Source organism: Suricata suricatta, chromosome X (genome assembly GCF_006229205.1).
Source record: "Suricata suricatta isolate VVHF042 chromosome X, meerkat_22Aug2017_6uvM2_HiC, whole genome shotgun sequence".
NCBI classification, from domain to species: Eukaryota; Metazoa; Chordata; class Mammalia; order Carnivora; family Herpestidae; genus Suricata; species Suricata suricatta.
Genome location: NC_043717.1, coordinates 25,394,723 through 25,410,930, shown reverse-complemented (window position 1 = coordinate 25,410,930; position 16,208 = coordinate 25,394,723). Strand labels below are relative to the sequence as shown.

Genomic DNA, 16,208 nt, shown 5'->3' with positions numbered 1-16,208 from the left:
ACTAGCTATCAATGTGTAAACTGGCAGCCCAGTGAATAATCATTTCGTAGCACTTGGTAAATACCCTGATTGAAGACGCTTCGGAGTGAGGACAAGGTAGGCAAGATATTCAGGAAATTGCAATGCTTAAGGTCACATTGATTTTTATAGTGAAGAATTGTCTAAGTTACTTTTGAGGTTTCAAAAATGGACCTGCCCAAGGAATTTTTTCTTGCTTTCTCAGGTACCAGGCCATTTTCTGGAAGCAAGCATTGATCCGTTCAGGGAACCATAACGTGTAGTTTTCACTTTCCTAGCGATTGCGCCTAAAACCATGAGAACAGACCGTAGGATTTATGAGGATCCACTTCTCCAGGCAAGCAAATCCTCTCAGCTTTCACCTGTCAGTTTGTTAGTGTCCGTCTCCATGTTCAAGGCATTTCCTGCAACCTCTGAAGTCTAAGATACAGAACGAAGACAGGAGGGTACAAAACTCGAACTCATATTGATGGGCTTATCTCTCCAGTAGGGATGCTGTTTTATCTTCTTTCATTTTTTCCTAATCAAGCCATTAGCCTGAAACAAGGACATGTCATCGGACCAGAGCAAAATTGGGGTCGTGCCATAGGCTAGCTGAGTAAGTCCCCCGTGGCGTGATGATGTCTGGCCGGTGCACAACAATGCCTTTACCACATCAAATCTGCCCTTTAATTACATTCTAAATCTCATTTGAAGAGATTTTATCATTATGGAAATTGCTCTCTAAATGGACCCATGATGAAACCCAATCAAAGTTTGCAGAGAAGAATTGAAGACAGAGGAGATGAATCAGCAGCTAAAACATAATCATCAGACAGAGTTTTCCTGGCTTTAGGCAAAACAGCCCATGCAATAACCGGAAATCATCCCTGACTCAGAGGGACACTTTCCCGATGATTATAGGGCACTTTGGCCTATAGCACTGTCTCTTCTTCCGTAAGCTGGAGGAACAGCCTTACTTCCAAGCTCGACGAGGCTTCTTTTCCCCAGCCTCAGAGCCATCACTTGAATTTAGAGTGGCCAAAATGAATAATACAGTGTTTGCCTCGTGTTCCAGACTCCATGCGTGCGGGCAGAGCAGGCCTAAGGTTCTTTAAATGAAAGATGGCTTTCTTTTCCTGAAATAAAGAACACCTCTACTTTCTTCTCAAGGTCATTTAAAAATACCTAGACCGCAGCATCATGGAAAGCACATGAGGAGGGTTCGGAGGGAAAGAGTAAAGTCAGAACGTTCTTTTCTCCACGCTAGGGAGCGTCTCCTATCTGTGTGGCATGACTGATTTGACGTTCCCTTTGAACCATGTTCTTAATTTAATTATCTCTTTCTTTGATCTTGAACTGTTCTGCTAGCTACAAGACGGACATCCTATGACCAGAGCTACACTTCACCCAGAGCTCCAATTCCAATGTCTTTCCACAGGCCCCTGGCTAAATGCACCCTTTTCCTCCATGTTACTCCCCTTACCCATGTTTTTGTTGTTGTTATTGTTTCCCAAGCAGATGTCACATCATAATGGGAAAGAGTGAGGTGACTTGAATGTCACTGGAGTGATAGCAATTTTTTTTTTGTAGCACTCAAAGATGTCCTATGATATGTGCCCTCCCCCAAATGTAATTATTTTGTGCCTAGGACCACTGTGACTAATTTCAAGATGCATAGGTCAGCCAAATCATATTGTAGTAACATTTTTCAATGTGTCCTTCTTCCTGGGAGTTTTCCATTAAAATAGTCCTTCAGGGGCACCTGGTTGGCTCAGTCAGTTAAGCCTCCCACTCTTGATTTCAACCCAGGTCATGACCTCACAGTTTGTGAGTTTGAGCCCCACACCGGGCCCTGCACTGGTGGTGCGGAGCCTGCTTGGGATTCTCTCTCTTTCTCTCTCTACCCCTCCCCTGCTTGCATGCTCTCTCTCAAAATAAGTAATTATTTTAAAAAATAGTACTTGAAAGATATGTTGTCTTCATAAACTCATTGTATTTCTTGTAGGTAGAGGTCGCTGCCAACAGGCCACTGCTTTCTTTCTCCTCTTAGTGGGTCTTGGAAGCCCATGAAATTAGAGGTCATATTTTGTATTTATGAATTTTGTGCAGGTTTCTCAGGAGAGGATCCATCATTTTCATAAAGGCATTCATGACTTCCGGGAGGTTAAGGACCATCAGGCCAGCCTAGTGTTCATTCTCAAAGGGGGTCCCCGGAGTAGCAGAGGCGGCATCCCCTGCAAACTCGTTAGAAATGTAAATTCTTGATCTCTGCACCAGCGCTACAGAATCATGAACTCCAGGGTTGGGGCCCAGCAGCCTGTGTTTTAATAAGCTCTCTGGGTGATTCTCAACTCACTCAGGTTTGACAAACACGGTGCTAGACAAATTACCCATACGCAATGCAAAAGTTCATGTTCACAGGTACACATGGGGGAGAAAACAAACCCCTCTCTCCTGCCCCATGTGGATCTTTCCCTGTGACCACAGAGAGTTACTCAGCTCTGATATATATCCTTGTCTCATTTCATCTTGCCTTCAACTTTACTCTTGCTCTGCCCTCTGCTTCAAATTTCATGTTCTCTCTTCTCTCCTGGTTATCTCCTATCTATCCCTCAAAACCCTGCTCAAGTATCATCACTTGAGTGATGGCATCTGCAAATCTTGATGACAAGGCTAAATGCTCTGTTCCCATAGGGCTGTGTCCACTTTCACATCATCACAGATCATTATCACTTAAGACTTTATCAAGAGGCTGTCAGGTCCTTGAAAAAACTTATATCGTGTGGTTTTATGTTCAGACACAGTTTAGGCAAGACCTCCATCTTGCTGTGAGTCCACAAAAGGGAGAAATCACAACGTCAGAAAGGAACAAAACTCTGACACAACCAGGCCGAAGGGTTTTCCAGCAAGTCCCTTTATTTTCTACTCAAGATAACATTAATAAGTAGGTATCATCCACATTGGTTTCTCAGTCCCCGGCTGATAAAGTTTTCCTCTGTTAAACTCTCAACTATATCAGAAATTTCAGCAGAGATTCACAACTCTACAGTCTCTCTATCCCTATCTGAGAAGAGTAGACCAGAAACCTTTGTCTGTGATAAAGCACTGTGGACATAATCTGTTTACTACTTCCATTTCTCTTTCTTGGAGTGACCAGACATCTTTATTTAAACTCAAGATTAGTGACAATGATAAAATCCAACTATATTTTTTTCTTTCTTATTCAGGGCACTGTGAAGGCAAGTTTCCACTGTTTGGGGACATATTCCAGTTAGCTCCCATGTAAAAAATTTTATGATGTAAAATAACCTATAAAGACCTCCTTTGCTCTGCTCTAGTCCTTTATTAAAACTTATATAATTTATCTTATGGGGATGAATGAAATGTAAGCCTTCCCAAACCTTGTTCTCCTCGAGATGGTTTTTCAACTATATGTGTTCTCAGATGAAAGAAGCATCATCACATGACCAAAGGCCAAGAATGCCCTGGGTCTGTTTCAACAGTGTGGTCAAGGGGCTCTAGGATGTTCTGAACTGAACCTAATGCTTTGGGAAAGATTAGTGAGTATACAATGGAAAATTCATGAATGGGTTTCTGACTTCAGTACACTGGGTTCTAGGAATGAAGAAATATCCTAGATCTTTTGTCAGGTTTTGCATTTGTGAGATTTTCTTTGGCAGATACATCACTGTTACCTATCTTTATATTGTCTACATGCATATACCTTCTTCTTCCTTTTCTTCATACATTGAAAAAGAGAGCAGATTTTCTCCCAATCACAATCTACCCTGCTCCATAAGAGAAGAAAAGCTAAATACGGGGAGATAACTCCCTAGGCACAGAAACAAAAAACAAAAACATTACACTCTCCAGAAAAAGCAATTTGCTCTACTTGGTAGTAGACAGAAATTAACTCACCAAAGAACAACAGGGATTCAGACCCATTTATGTCAGTAGGAGTTTAGGTAACATGATGATACGAGAACCTTCTCTACATTCAAACTTTATTAATACCTAGAATTCATTTTAAAAGTAATATCTCTAAGCTTTAGACTAATGAGTACCCACAGATGAAGACAGTTGTGTCCAATGTGTGTGTGTTTGAATTATTTGGAATTTGTCTTGGTATTCAAAGTGAAGAGATATAAAAATCACTGTAGGTTTATGATATCATTAACCTATTCCAAACAATTGCCTCAGTGTAGGGTTGTTTTGGGATTTTAGGACAGGCTTCTTTCGAGGGGTGGGGGCCAGAATAAAGGTGTCCTGCATTTACAACATTCATAATTAAGATGAGCCAGAGGGAATTAGATACATGGATGTGGTAATTTCTAGTATATTATCAAAAATAATTATGGCACTTTGCCATGTGTCTTGCCTTCCTCCTACAGATTGCTGTTCAGATGAGATGAGACTTGACATCAACTAATTGTTTATTTCTAATATACAATCTTGAACTGCACAGAATCTCTAGGGGGAAAAATAGCTCTGTGACAAAGAGATTCAGAAAATAAGGCCTCCTCTAACCTTTAGCTCTGCATGTAATATAGACAAATTGTATAGATAAGTAAAACCAGATGTGTATTAGTCTATGGAAGATAGTTGCCTATTTTAAGAGTAAGAATGGGTTCTATTCATTTCGAGCCAAATCATGAAAGGTATTAGTTCTGAGTTGACTGAGGAGGAATAAATAAGCAAATACCCAACTAGAGTATAATTCAGTTGCCTGGGCACTCCTCTCAGAGGATCACAGAAAACTCCACAAAGTAAGTATCTCACAGGTACTTGAATGAATGAATTATTGTGTCGTATTGCATGGAGCCCAACTCAGAAGTTACTTGCTTTGTATTTGAAGAGTGTGGGAGAACAAGGGGGAACAAAATGTATGAATTCAGACAGAGCTTTGTTGTAACCCTGCTCCTGTCACCTAACAGCTGTGGGATTGGACAGGTTACGTCATCTCTCCAAACTGTAGTTTCCTCAACTGGGGGCTAAGAGGCCTACATCACAGAGTTGATGGAGGGGATGTATAAGGAGTCTAAGTATTAGTTTCCTGCCCCGTTTTTTTCCCTCTCCTCCATCCCCACCCCTCATCGTGGCTGTGCAGTAATATGTCTCAGTGTCAGAAAGGCCCATCTGGTCTTTCTCAGATAAGGATAGTTATCTTCAAACAGCCTGATTCCTGCACATAAAACATAATACAAAATCAAAAGTACCTTCAACACTGTAGACTTTTCATATGTGGCTGTCTCTATGATTTAAACGTGCAATCTAGAGTTTAAGTAGGAAGGCCTTTCAAGATTACCATTGGCAAGGATCTTCTGAAAGATGTCTCATGTAGGAAATACTCACCCAGTTATGAGCAATGAAGGCATATAGCAGTATCTGAAAAAATATTGCAATACAGTATAGATTTTTATATGAATTTTAGATATATTAGTAAAAAAGAAAACAGCCTGTCTAAGGACTTGTTTTATCTTCCAACACCAGCATCATGAAGGCATGTCATTCTCTTTTATCACTTCAGCACTGAGCCAAATGGTTACCCACATGAGTTCCCCCACTGTGTCCACAGCACCCTGGCTGTTTTTAAAACATCCCATGCACTGTTACTCTACCTGCCCTTTCTCAGAATTGTGTGTCCTTTAAAACCCACTCCCATATACTTTAGAAACACTTAATAGAATGTATTTTAGGTGGGAGTCTCCTGTGCCTACGTGCAGCTTTGGCATCAATGCCTTTGTCTTGTTATTGAGCCTTACTTGGTACCAAGGGGTGAGTGTAAGTATATATATGTTTAAAACACAGCATATATATCCAATGTTTGTCTTACTCCTGGAGAAAGCAAGCTTAAAATAACATTTCTATCTTTAAAATGCTTTTGTGAACAGTTTTACTTTGCCTATTTCTACCTTCTGAAGGTAGAGCAAGGGAAGGATGAAACTGAGTCACACATGCAACTATTTCTGTAACTTATGCACACTCAATGATGGTAGCACCCCTCCTCCTTCCTTCCTGGTTTTGGAGTAACCTCATTATTGGTTCAAGAATGGCTAAGGCTGCCTGTCAGCTACATTCCTGCCTCCACCCGCTCCCTTCTGCCATGTACGCCGACAACTGCCCCTTAAATAAACATTCTCAAATATTTTTAAAATGTGTTATGCCTGCTATGGTGAGAAGAATAATGTACATGGGGTAAGGGGTGCTCTTTGGTTATGGGGGCCAAGAAATGTGAGGGGCCACCTGGATGGCTCTTGGTTAAGCATCTGACTTTTGGTTTTGGCTCAGATCATGATCTCATGGTTCATGAGTTTGAGCCCCACATTAGGCTTCATGCTGACAGTGCAGAGCCTGCTTGGGATTCTCTCTCTCTCTCTTTCTTCCTCCCTCTCCCTCTCCCCCTCTCCCTCCCTCCCTCCCTCTCTCTCTCTCTCTCTCTCTCTCTCTCTCTCTTTCTCTCTCTCACACACACACACACACACACAATAAACTTAAAAAAAGAAATATCTATGTGAGAAAGTTGAATATCAGCTGAGACTTGAAGAATGAGAAGATACCAGTTATAGGAAAAAAGGAGGACACAGATTTTTTCCCAAGTAAAAAGTGAGGCTTTTAACACCAGCTTTGTGATAGGGAAGATCTTTGCTAGAACTTACTAAAAATGTAGCAGGGCGCCTGGGTGGCTCAGTCAGTTAAGTATTCAGCTTCCAGCTTTGGCTCAGGTCATGATCTCACGGCTCGTGGGTTTGAGCCCTGCGTCGGGCTCTATGCTGACAGCTAGCTCAGAGCCTGGAGGCTGCTTCGGATTCTGTGTCTCCCTCTCTCTCTGATCCTCCCCTGCTCATGTTGTCTCTCTGTGTCTCTGGAAAATAAATTAAAAACATTAAAAACATTTTTTAATAAAAATGTAAGGGCATTTGGGTGGCTCATTTGGTTGAGCAACTGACTTTTGATTTCGGCTCAGGTCATGATCCCAGGGTTTTGGGGTTAAACCCCACATCGGGCTCCACACTGAGCATGAAACCTGCTTGGGATTCTCTCTCTCTCTCCCTTTGCTCCTCCCCCTATTCTCTCTCTCTCAAAAAGAAAAAGAAAATGTGGCTAGAGATGAGATCAGAGATGCTTCAGATAATGTGGCAGGAAGCAATAGAGGTTTTTAGAGTAGGATAGTGACATGGTCTGGTGTAGGCTTCAAATAAATCACTGTATTGCTATGTGGAGATTAAAGAAGGCAGAATAAGAAACTAGAAGACCAGTTAGAGGCCAGGGCCTCAAATCCAAGCAAGAGATCCTGGTGGCCTGGACTAGGGTGGCTGCAGGAAGGAAATGGACTCATGTGAGATATAATTTCAATGCTGGAACTCTGACCCACACTAATGGGTTGGATGATGAGAGTAAAGGAGAAGGCTATCTCAAAGATAACTTCACATTTTTAACTGGAGCAGATGGATGGTAGTATCATTTACTGAGATGGTAAAAACTTGTGGAAAAGTCCGTTTTGTGCTCACTTTTAAACATATTATGTTTCCACCTGTGAAACATTCAAGTGGAGATTTTAAATACATTTGTGAAACTCAGAGAGGAGTCCCGGGCTGGCTCTTTGAATTTGGGATTATTCAGGTTATTGATTCTATCTAAGACCCTGGGACTGGGTGAGCATACTTGGGGAGAAGGAGGGAAAGGAGAAGAAAAAGGGTCCTAGGATAAAGTCCTGGAGACCACCAACATTCAAAGATTAGGTAGAAGTGGACAACCTGTCAAAGGAAACAAAAAAGGAAAAGCCAAAGAGGGAGGAGAAGAACTAAGAAATTATGGTGTCATGGTAGCCAAGAGAGGAGAGGGTTTCAAAAAGGAGGGAGTGGCCAGCTATGTCAAACGCTGGTGAGAGGTCAGTTGCATTGTTGATATGTCTGGCTCAGTTGGTTAAGCATCTGACTCATGATTTTGGCTCAAATCCTGATCTTACAGTTGTGAGATAGAGCCCTGTGTCGGGCTCTGCGGTGATAGCATGGAGCCTGCTTGGGATTCTCTCTATTCCTTTCTCTGCCCGTCTCCTGCTTGTTCATTCTCCCTCTTGTTTTCTCTCCCTCTCTCCCCACCCCCATAGATAAACTTTGGAAAAAAAAACAGAACATTGTCTTTTGGACTTGGCCACAAGGAATATCATTGGTCACCTTGATAAATGCGGTTTAAGAGGAGAGGTGGAAGCAGTCGTAAGAGTGAGAAGACTGAAGGGCATTGACTGTACACAGAACCATTCAGAAGTTACGCTATGAAGTTTAGGAGAGAAATAGGGCAGCACCTTAAGGGGAATGAGAGAGCAAAAGAAGGTTTGGGGAATGATTTTCTAATGTTTGTTTTATGGTTAGAACTTCTACTCCAGGTAGGGGAACCGGGTGTGAAACAGTTGAGGAAGAGTTCCACAAGTCCACTTAACAAAAGAATACATAAAGGCATGTGTATGTCTTAAAGCCTGGAGAGGGTGGAGGTAATTAACATAGACTGGATGAGGCATGGCACAGTGGAAAGAACCCAGCCTCGGGCACTGGGAGCTGTTTAGAGCCTAACTTTGTGATCTTGAGCAAATTACAAAATGTTTCAAAGCCTGTTATTTTTTGTCACCCATAAATAGGGCAAATAATATCTACTTTATAAGCTTTGGGCAAACATTCGATGAGGTGATGTAGGCAGAGCATTTAGTACCGAACCCAAAGCCTGATCCCTTGAGGGCCTTCATTAAAATCGTGTCCCTCTGGTGCTCCTCTCACCTTCCTCCATGACTCCAAGCTTGCTAACAGAGAAAACACAAGGCCATTTCGAGGAAAATGAATTTCAAGTGCATGACAATGGGAGCCAGAGCTGCAGGCAGGAGCTAAGAGATCATGCTGAGAAGGATCAAGAATGAGATTCAAAGGGTACAGAGTATGGCCAAGTCCCCCTTTCACTTGGAAGGAAATCTGTACCCTTGGATTTTCCTATAACTGGTGCTTTCCCATCCTTTAAGTCTCAGCTGACATTGAACCTTCTCACATAGATATTTCATGACCACCATAACCAAAGAACGCACCATCACCACCACATGGAAGTCATTATCCTCACCATAACCCTCCACTTGCTATCTTCAGAGCACATTCTTATTTTATTGAACATTTGTTTATCTGCAGTTATTTCTTTCCTGTTTATCCTTTTTCTCTCTGTGCTCATCTTATTGTGCTGTGAACATCAAGAAGGTAGAAGTTGGTCGTTCACCAATGCAGGCCTAGATGCTGATATATATAAATATTAGTGGGAGGAATGTAAAGTTGGGAAGGAGGGAAGATGGATGGATGGATGGAGGGATGGATGGGTGGAAGGAAGGAAGGAAGGAAGGAAGGAAGGAAGGAAGGAAGGAAGGAAGGAAGGAAGAAAGAAAGAAATTTAAGGGCTGGAACTACATCTTTCTTAACATTGTATGTGTTCTCATAGCTCCTAGTGAAATCTTGGAAACACTATAGACCCTTAAATGTTATGTTGTGTGATGAATAAATACGCAGGGCTTTTTCACACTGGGACATAGGATATCTGAAGTGAACTCTTTGCTTTTAAAAAGTAATTTTAGGGGCGCCTGGGTGGCTCCGTCGGTTAAGCCTCCGGTTTCGGCTCAGGTCAGATCTCATGTTCGTGGGTTCAAGCCCCACGTCGGGCTCTGTGCTGACAGCTAGCTTAGAGCCTGGAGCCTGTTTCGGATTCTGTGTCTCCCTCTCTCTCTGACCCTCCCCTGCTCCAGCTGTCTCTCTCTGTCTCTCAAAAATAAATAAAAAGCATTAAAAAAATTTTTTAAAAAAAAGTAATTTTAAGGATAGAGTAAACCAGAGGGTCAGACAGGGAAAGAAAGAGTCACGTGTTACCAGAGTTTGGAATTGCTTAAGGCAGTCTGACAAATAGGATTTTGCTCAGTTTCCTCCTGGGTCATCCACCCTAGGCCAGGCATTTTTAAAGATTAGATTTTGAAATAAAGGTTGGAACCTGGGAGTGTACCGAGGCGGGTGAGCATATCCCTTCTCTCCACTGTTCTAGTGCACACATGTGAGAATTTTCGAAAGAGTTATGAAAGCAAAGACAACGACGCCTGCAGGATAATAGTCTCGGAGGCCCTTAATAACAGCCATTTTTAAAAGACAGCCTGTGGACTCCTAAATCCATAGCTGCTCGTTTAAGATGCATTGCAATGCAGTGGACCTGAAAACACACTCCTTATCTACCTAGAGCAAGCAGGCTCCAAGCCAAACGGCAGGCTTCAAATTAACTCTTGTTTCTCTTGGGATGCCAACTCTGCTGCTTTTACAAGGATAGGTCCAATTCCTATATACGGGTGCCTCTCAAAAAAAAAAAATCCATTAGGAAGGGTAATTCTGTTTTGTTTTGCTAGTTTTAATGTTCAATCCATACCAGACTGATACTTTTGTAACATGCAATAAAAATGAAATACTTTTAAAACTTACAAAGACCAGACACAAAATGGCGACCCTGCGCTTTTTATTTTTAGATTGCTATAAACGTTTTGAAAGATTTACTCTCGATTTCTGTTCTCATAATGGAATGTGTGTGTGTGTGTGTGTGAGTGTGTGTGTGTGTGTAGTGTGTATACTCCAAAACCTGAAGTATTTAGAGCCTGTGACTTACAAGTCATTTTGGATAACCAAGCTAAGGAAGTTTGACTTTTGTGCCTGTAGTTTTGTTCTGTTTAATGTCCTTAAAGCATCAACACCTTTTTGGGACAACTATGTTGGACATACCACTTAAAGAGTTTTATATAGGGGCGCCTGGGCCGCCCAGTTGGTTAAGCATCCGACTTTGGCTCACGTCATGATCTCACTGTTCGTGAGTTCGAGCCCCGTGTCAGGCTGTCAGCATGGAGCCTATTTCAGACCCTCTGTCCCCTTCTCTCTCTGCTCCTCCCCTGCTCATGTGCACAAGCACTCCTCTCTCTCTCCCTCTCTCAAAAATAAAATAAAATAAACATTAAAAAAATTTAAGAGTTTTATGTATACTGCTTCTCAAATAGAGTTTACTGAACATAATTGTGCTTTTCCTGGTAAACTTAGGACCTTCGTTATTAACATGAACTTTGCAGCCTCACATGAAAGCTAGGTGATGCCTTGGAGAGCTAATAATATGTGTAGGTTCTGCCACACTGCGGAAACCCGGTCACCTCTTTGTGCTCACGGCTCCTTCTACAGCTTTCCGGTCCCCTGTCAGGTGTCACTCCTTGCCACTTTCAGTGCAGCCCTTGAGGATAACTTCTCTCCTGTATTGGACCTATGTTTCTGACCTTTTACGTTCTTGGAAACCAGATCACCACTTTCTCTTTTTTTCCCCAATCAAGTGGATATGAATCAGGTGAAAATTATCAGTGAAGAGGAACTAATGGCCTTATCATTATTCACATACTAATTGCTTTCAGAGAAGATTAGAGGCTGTGTGTCTTTTGTGAATTTTGTAGGGAGCTGTGGTCATGTATGTTTATTCTTCCTCCATCTTTTTGTTGGTTTTGTTTTGTTGCTGACTTCTCGGCTATATTCAAGATAGGGAGGTTATTCTTTGGTGAGTTCTTTTTTAGAGGCAAGTAACTCCATTTACATAGGAAGGAAAATATTTGGATACTATCACCCGTGATGTTTTGGAATAGTATCATAACCATTTGCATATAATAAAAAGAAGGGTTTAGCTCTAACTCATTCTTGACATCTATTTTTCTTCTAGCAAAACTTTGATAACTTTTCCTATTCTTCCCCAACTGTCTCCTTACTTAGGGACACCTTGGATCATTCTACCTGTTGAATGAGATAGTACAAATTTTATATTCCATAATCTTGTGTTTGTCCTACTTTCCTTTATAAACTTTTATTTCCAGTGACTTCCTGAAAGAAGTTCTCCATTCTACTTACTTTAAGGACCTCAACTACATTTTGTCTCTTTCAAACACGCATTGTCCCTTCCAATCGGGCTGTCCAATTCGTGATCCCTGTTCATAAACCAAACTCACTCTCCCCCTCTGCCATTCTTACACTAGTCTGCCCCGTGGGAATGCGTTCTTCCCTCTGCCTCTCTGTCTTAACCATCCTTCAAGGCTCAAATCAAGTCCCACGAGTTCATAAAGTCTATTTCTATCACTTGGCCTCCACATTGAGTCTCTTCTAAGAGAAACCCTTGCATTACTATTACTTATTAAAGGCTTGTCATGTTCTGGACATTGTTCAAAGTATTTTACAAAATATTATTCCATGTAATATTCAAAACAACCCAGCAGGTAGGTATTATTATTTAATATTTAGCGAAGCCAAAGAGATTAAAGAGATTTTAAACTTAGGCAGCTGATAAGGGAAAGAGAAGGGGGAGACTGAAACTAGGTCGGTTTAACTGCACTCTACCGTTCATTTTCCCTGGAGGCTGAGAAAGGGGACTTAGGAAAGGAAGACGCCAGACTCTCAGAAAAGAAGGGGTTGTGAGATTTCAAAAAGCTCCAGGAAATGAGTTTCTCCCTCCTCCTAAAAACTCTGCACTGGGAATATACTGCTTGCCCTTCGGCTGGCCGTCTTGATCATCACAGTTGAGATTTGCTCAGTGCTCGCCCAGAACTTTAGGCTCTCTGGTTCTTTTGTGGGGGAAGCAACAAATTATTATTTTATTGGCACCCATCTTCTCAATGACTTTATGTTCTCTCTTATTGTAGTGGCTATCTCTCTGTCCACTGCTTCTGTTCTGTTTAATAGGCTCCATGTTATTAAGACCATAAAATGAACTCTTGGGGTACTGGAAGCATTATTCTGCCTTGTCTGGTGGCAGTGCTAGATTTGCTGAATCTAAGGCAACACTCCTAACACTTAGTCGTGTTATTAACAGGAAAAAGTAATTGGGAAACATTTTTAATTAATAGGAAAAAACTCAGCAGTAACATAGCCTCGTGGTTAAGAGCCCAGGCCCTGGGGTCCAACAGCCTAGGTTTGCAGTCTGGCCCCATGGTTTAAAAATGACCTTAGGCATTTTTCCTTAACTTCTCTGAAATTGTATTCTCTTCTATGTTATATATATAACAAATACATTTCTTTCCTCTTCTTTAGTTATTGGCCTTTTTATTAAAGAATACAATCACAAAAAGAAGAGAGTCTTTGGTGAACGTAGCAACGAAGGCTTTAAGTGATCTTTTTCAGTTAAATAAGAAGTAAAATAAAACTACTTGAAATGCCCTGTGGAAATTCCTTTTTGTCCAGATTGGCTCTCTGCTGAGAACTCCATTTGATTCTCTGTGCCCACCACCCACTTTTCTGCGGACCCCGAGTCTAAGGTTCATCTTAAGATAAATGCCATTATGGTAGTTTTGTGCAACTTTGGGTGTCTTCCTCCCTACCTGTCCTGCCAATGTCTGCCCCCACCCAGGAGTCATGCTGCCCGCTCGTATTAAAAAAATCTTCACTACAGCGTGCCACCGTCCTTTCAAAAAAGCCTTGTGTTCTTGCCCAGCACTCACCTCTGTTTTTGAGCAGCCTGCCTGAGTCCTGGGATTGATGGATCCCCTCCCAGCCCGCCATCCCGGGGGAACACAGACGAGCTGCTCGATATGACATGTTAATCATCACTTAGTGTCATGTTCCCATGGCGCTTGCAGCCACGGGAACACGTTACTGAAGGGAGAAAGTCTGTTCTGGCAGCCAGGATATTTTGCAGGTGGGGCCCTTTGCTACACAAACAGCTTTTGCTCACAGGGAGTCCCAGATGTCCAACTGCAAAACAACAAGTGAAAAAGGTGGTCAGGATTCCATTTTCCATTCAGAATAAATCAATCCATGTGGGCAAATGTTTTCTGATCGAAGTCAGAAATGTCGGCTTTCCAGGCGCTTTTCCGTCGACAATTGCTTCTCCCCACCTTGTTAGGAATAGCCTTGTTCAGCTTCAGCAACTACTGTCTATTACAACCAGTGCTTGTAGCAAGTGGGTGCGGGGGGCAGGGGCAGCCCAAGATCTTCCAGAGTGAAAAGAACTCGAATTCTAATACTTACAAGATATGTGACTCTAGGCAAGTCGGTTAAACATCTCTCCACCTCGGTGCTCTCATAAGAAAAACAGAGAAAACCCGTACTCCACGGGTCCAGAAGGAAGAATTAAGCAGCACCTTCGTACGTGTTTTGTACACCATAAAGCCCATTACCATTCACGTGTCATTTGTCGCTCTCAACCAACACGGTGACCCAGAGAAGAAGGTGTTCAGCCACTTCTGAACTTTCAAGGGGAGACGTCTTTATCCCAACATCTCTGAGGTTTGGCGGGAAACTCCCATCCCTCTTTAGTTTGTATTATGAAAGAGTTAATTCAGAAGCACACACTAGATTTTCAGAGACGTAAAGGCAGAGCTCTCTCTTGCATTCCTCTTACTTTCCCACCGTGCTAAGACTAGACAAATAACCAGTCCTCAATAAATACTGGTGCACCGATTTTACATTTATTTCTTTTTTTTTTCGATGATACAACAAAGATGTTTATAGGCAGCGTAATGGAAATAGCAAAGATGAAAATTAGCAAACTTATGAATCAACTTCCTATCTGTGCTTGGGAAGATCTCTCATTTATTCAAGAAGGTGTTGATGACTTCACAATCTACATCATCTTAAGCAACTCTTGCTTGAGCCTGTGTCTCTGCTTTAAGTGCAGGATCTAAAACTTCAGATGCGCTATCGTTTATATGCATGTTGATGCACAAAGCTGATTGTGTTAGTCAGAATAGATCTTATTTTCCTGAACAACTAAAGGTTTGGTTTCAGTCCCCTAAGTGGGTACTCTGAGGCAATGTTCTAAATCGAATACAAAAGAAGAAAAGTAAAGCAAAAGAGACAAGCGGGGAGGGGGCAGATTCTGTGGATGCCTTGGATCTGTTTGGTTTTGAGTCCTGATTTATGTAGATAATTTAACCTCGCTTTTCTCATTTCCTAAAGAAGTGGCGAATTTATCAGGGGCACGTTCTGCCGTGCAGGCACCTAAATGTAGAACAGAGATGTGTGTTTCATCAAACTCCATCCTGTGAGAAGCCTGCTACCAGTTTTCCACCACGTAAGCTGGCTTCAAAATCGGGCTCTTTCCTTCCAGAACAAGCCTGTTTTTGATGGGATAGAGAATAATGCCACTCGATATGTTTTACTATTTCCCTTCCTTAAACTTGGGATGTGCTTCTATCCGTGTTCCTCCCCTCATGACTTCCCGTCAGAGAGAATGGGACAGAATTCTCTTTAGGGTCCATCGGTGATACTTTGGCTGCCAGAGCAAGAGACAGGGCCATTCATTGTCCATCTACCTTACTTCTCCCCATTCCGAAGTCCACATCTAAGAGTCTGTTATTGCTCTCACATCCCCCCTCACTTTAGAACAGTCATTTCATTCCATTTTAGAAAGAGAGGGCAAGGAAAAAAAAAGTTTCTAGTTACACAGATCAATCCAATTGTTCGGAGCTTCAGAATGAATTTTTAAACTTGTTGAACAGAAGCATACAAATCTCTCAAAGCAAGTCAGATAATGTACAAAGGCCCCATTCATTGTGTGGGCAGAAAGGAATGCTGGTATCCGGCAGCTCTCTAAGGAATGTTCCTTTGGCTTTGACCATTCTGTTGGGAACAAGGAGGGAAACACATATAGAAAATGAATTTCTAATGTCTCTGGCTTATAATGGCAAAATGATAAGAAAAGTTGGCTGTTTAATATAAACTGTCAGTTGCATATTCCAGGCCTCTTCTCTGAGGTCCCTCCCACACCCACAGGCCTGGGCACCATTTAGTGAGGAGCACAAAGTGGCTGTTTATTATTATTGACTGGTGAGGCCTGTGCTCTGTCAACAGAATGTAAGCAAAGTTGGCATTTTAAAGCAGGGCTCTTTCACTCGGGTTTTCTCAGGATTGCTATGCAGCACGGTCAGTGCTGTAGTCCCCGGCTCAAGCTGAAAATGTTACACAGGAAGACATACCATGTAAAGGTCAGATTCTTCTACTGTGATAACTTTCTTGATCTGTGTATATACAAATGAGGGTGAATGGCTAATCTCTTATCATAACTCTTCTCAAGGTCCTATGGACTTTCTACCTGTCAGGCCTAAAAATATGATGGTATTTTAAATGGGAAATCTTACTAATAAATGTAGGACGCTGTAATAAATGTCTGATGCTGTAATGCCAAGGTGAACTTAATGT

General features: G+C 41.9%; 1 protein-coding gene across 9 annotated transcripts in view; it reads left to right on the top strand.

Moving 5' to 3' along the window:
• The window catches only part of DMD (dystrophin), a 1,657,593-nt gene that overhangs the window by 1,270,543 nt on the left and 370,842 nt on the right, over positions 1-16,208 (top strand). The gene's annotated exons all lie outside the window — the stretch shown is intronic.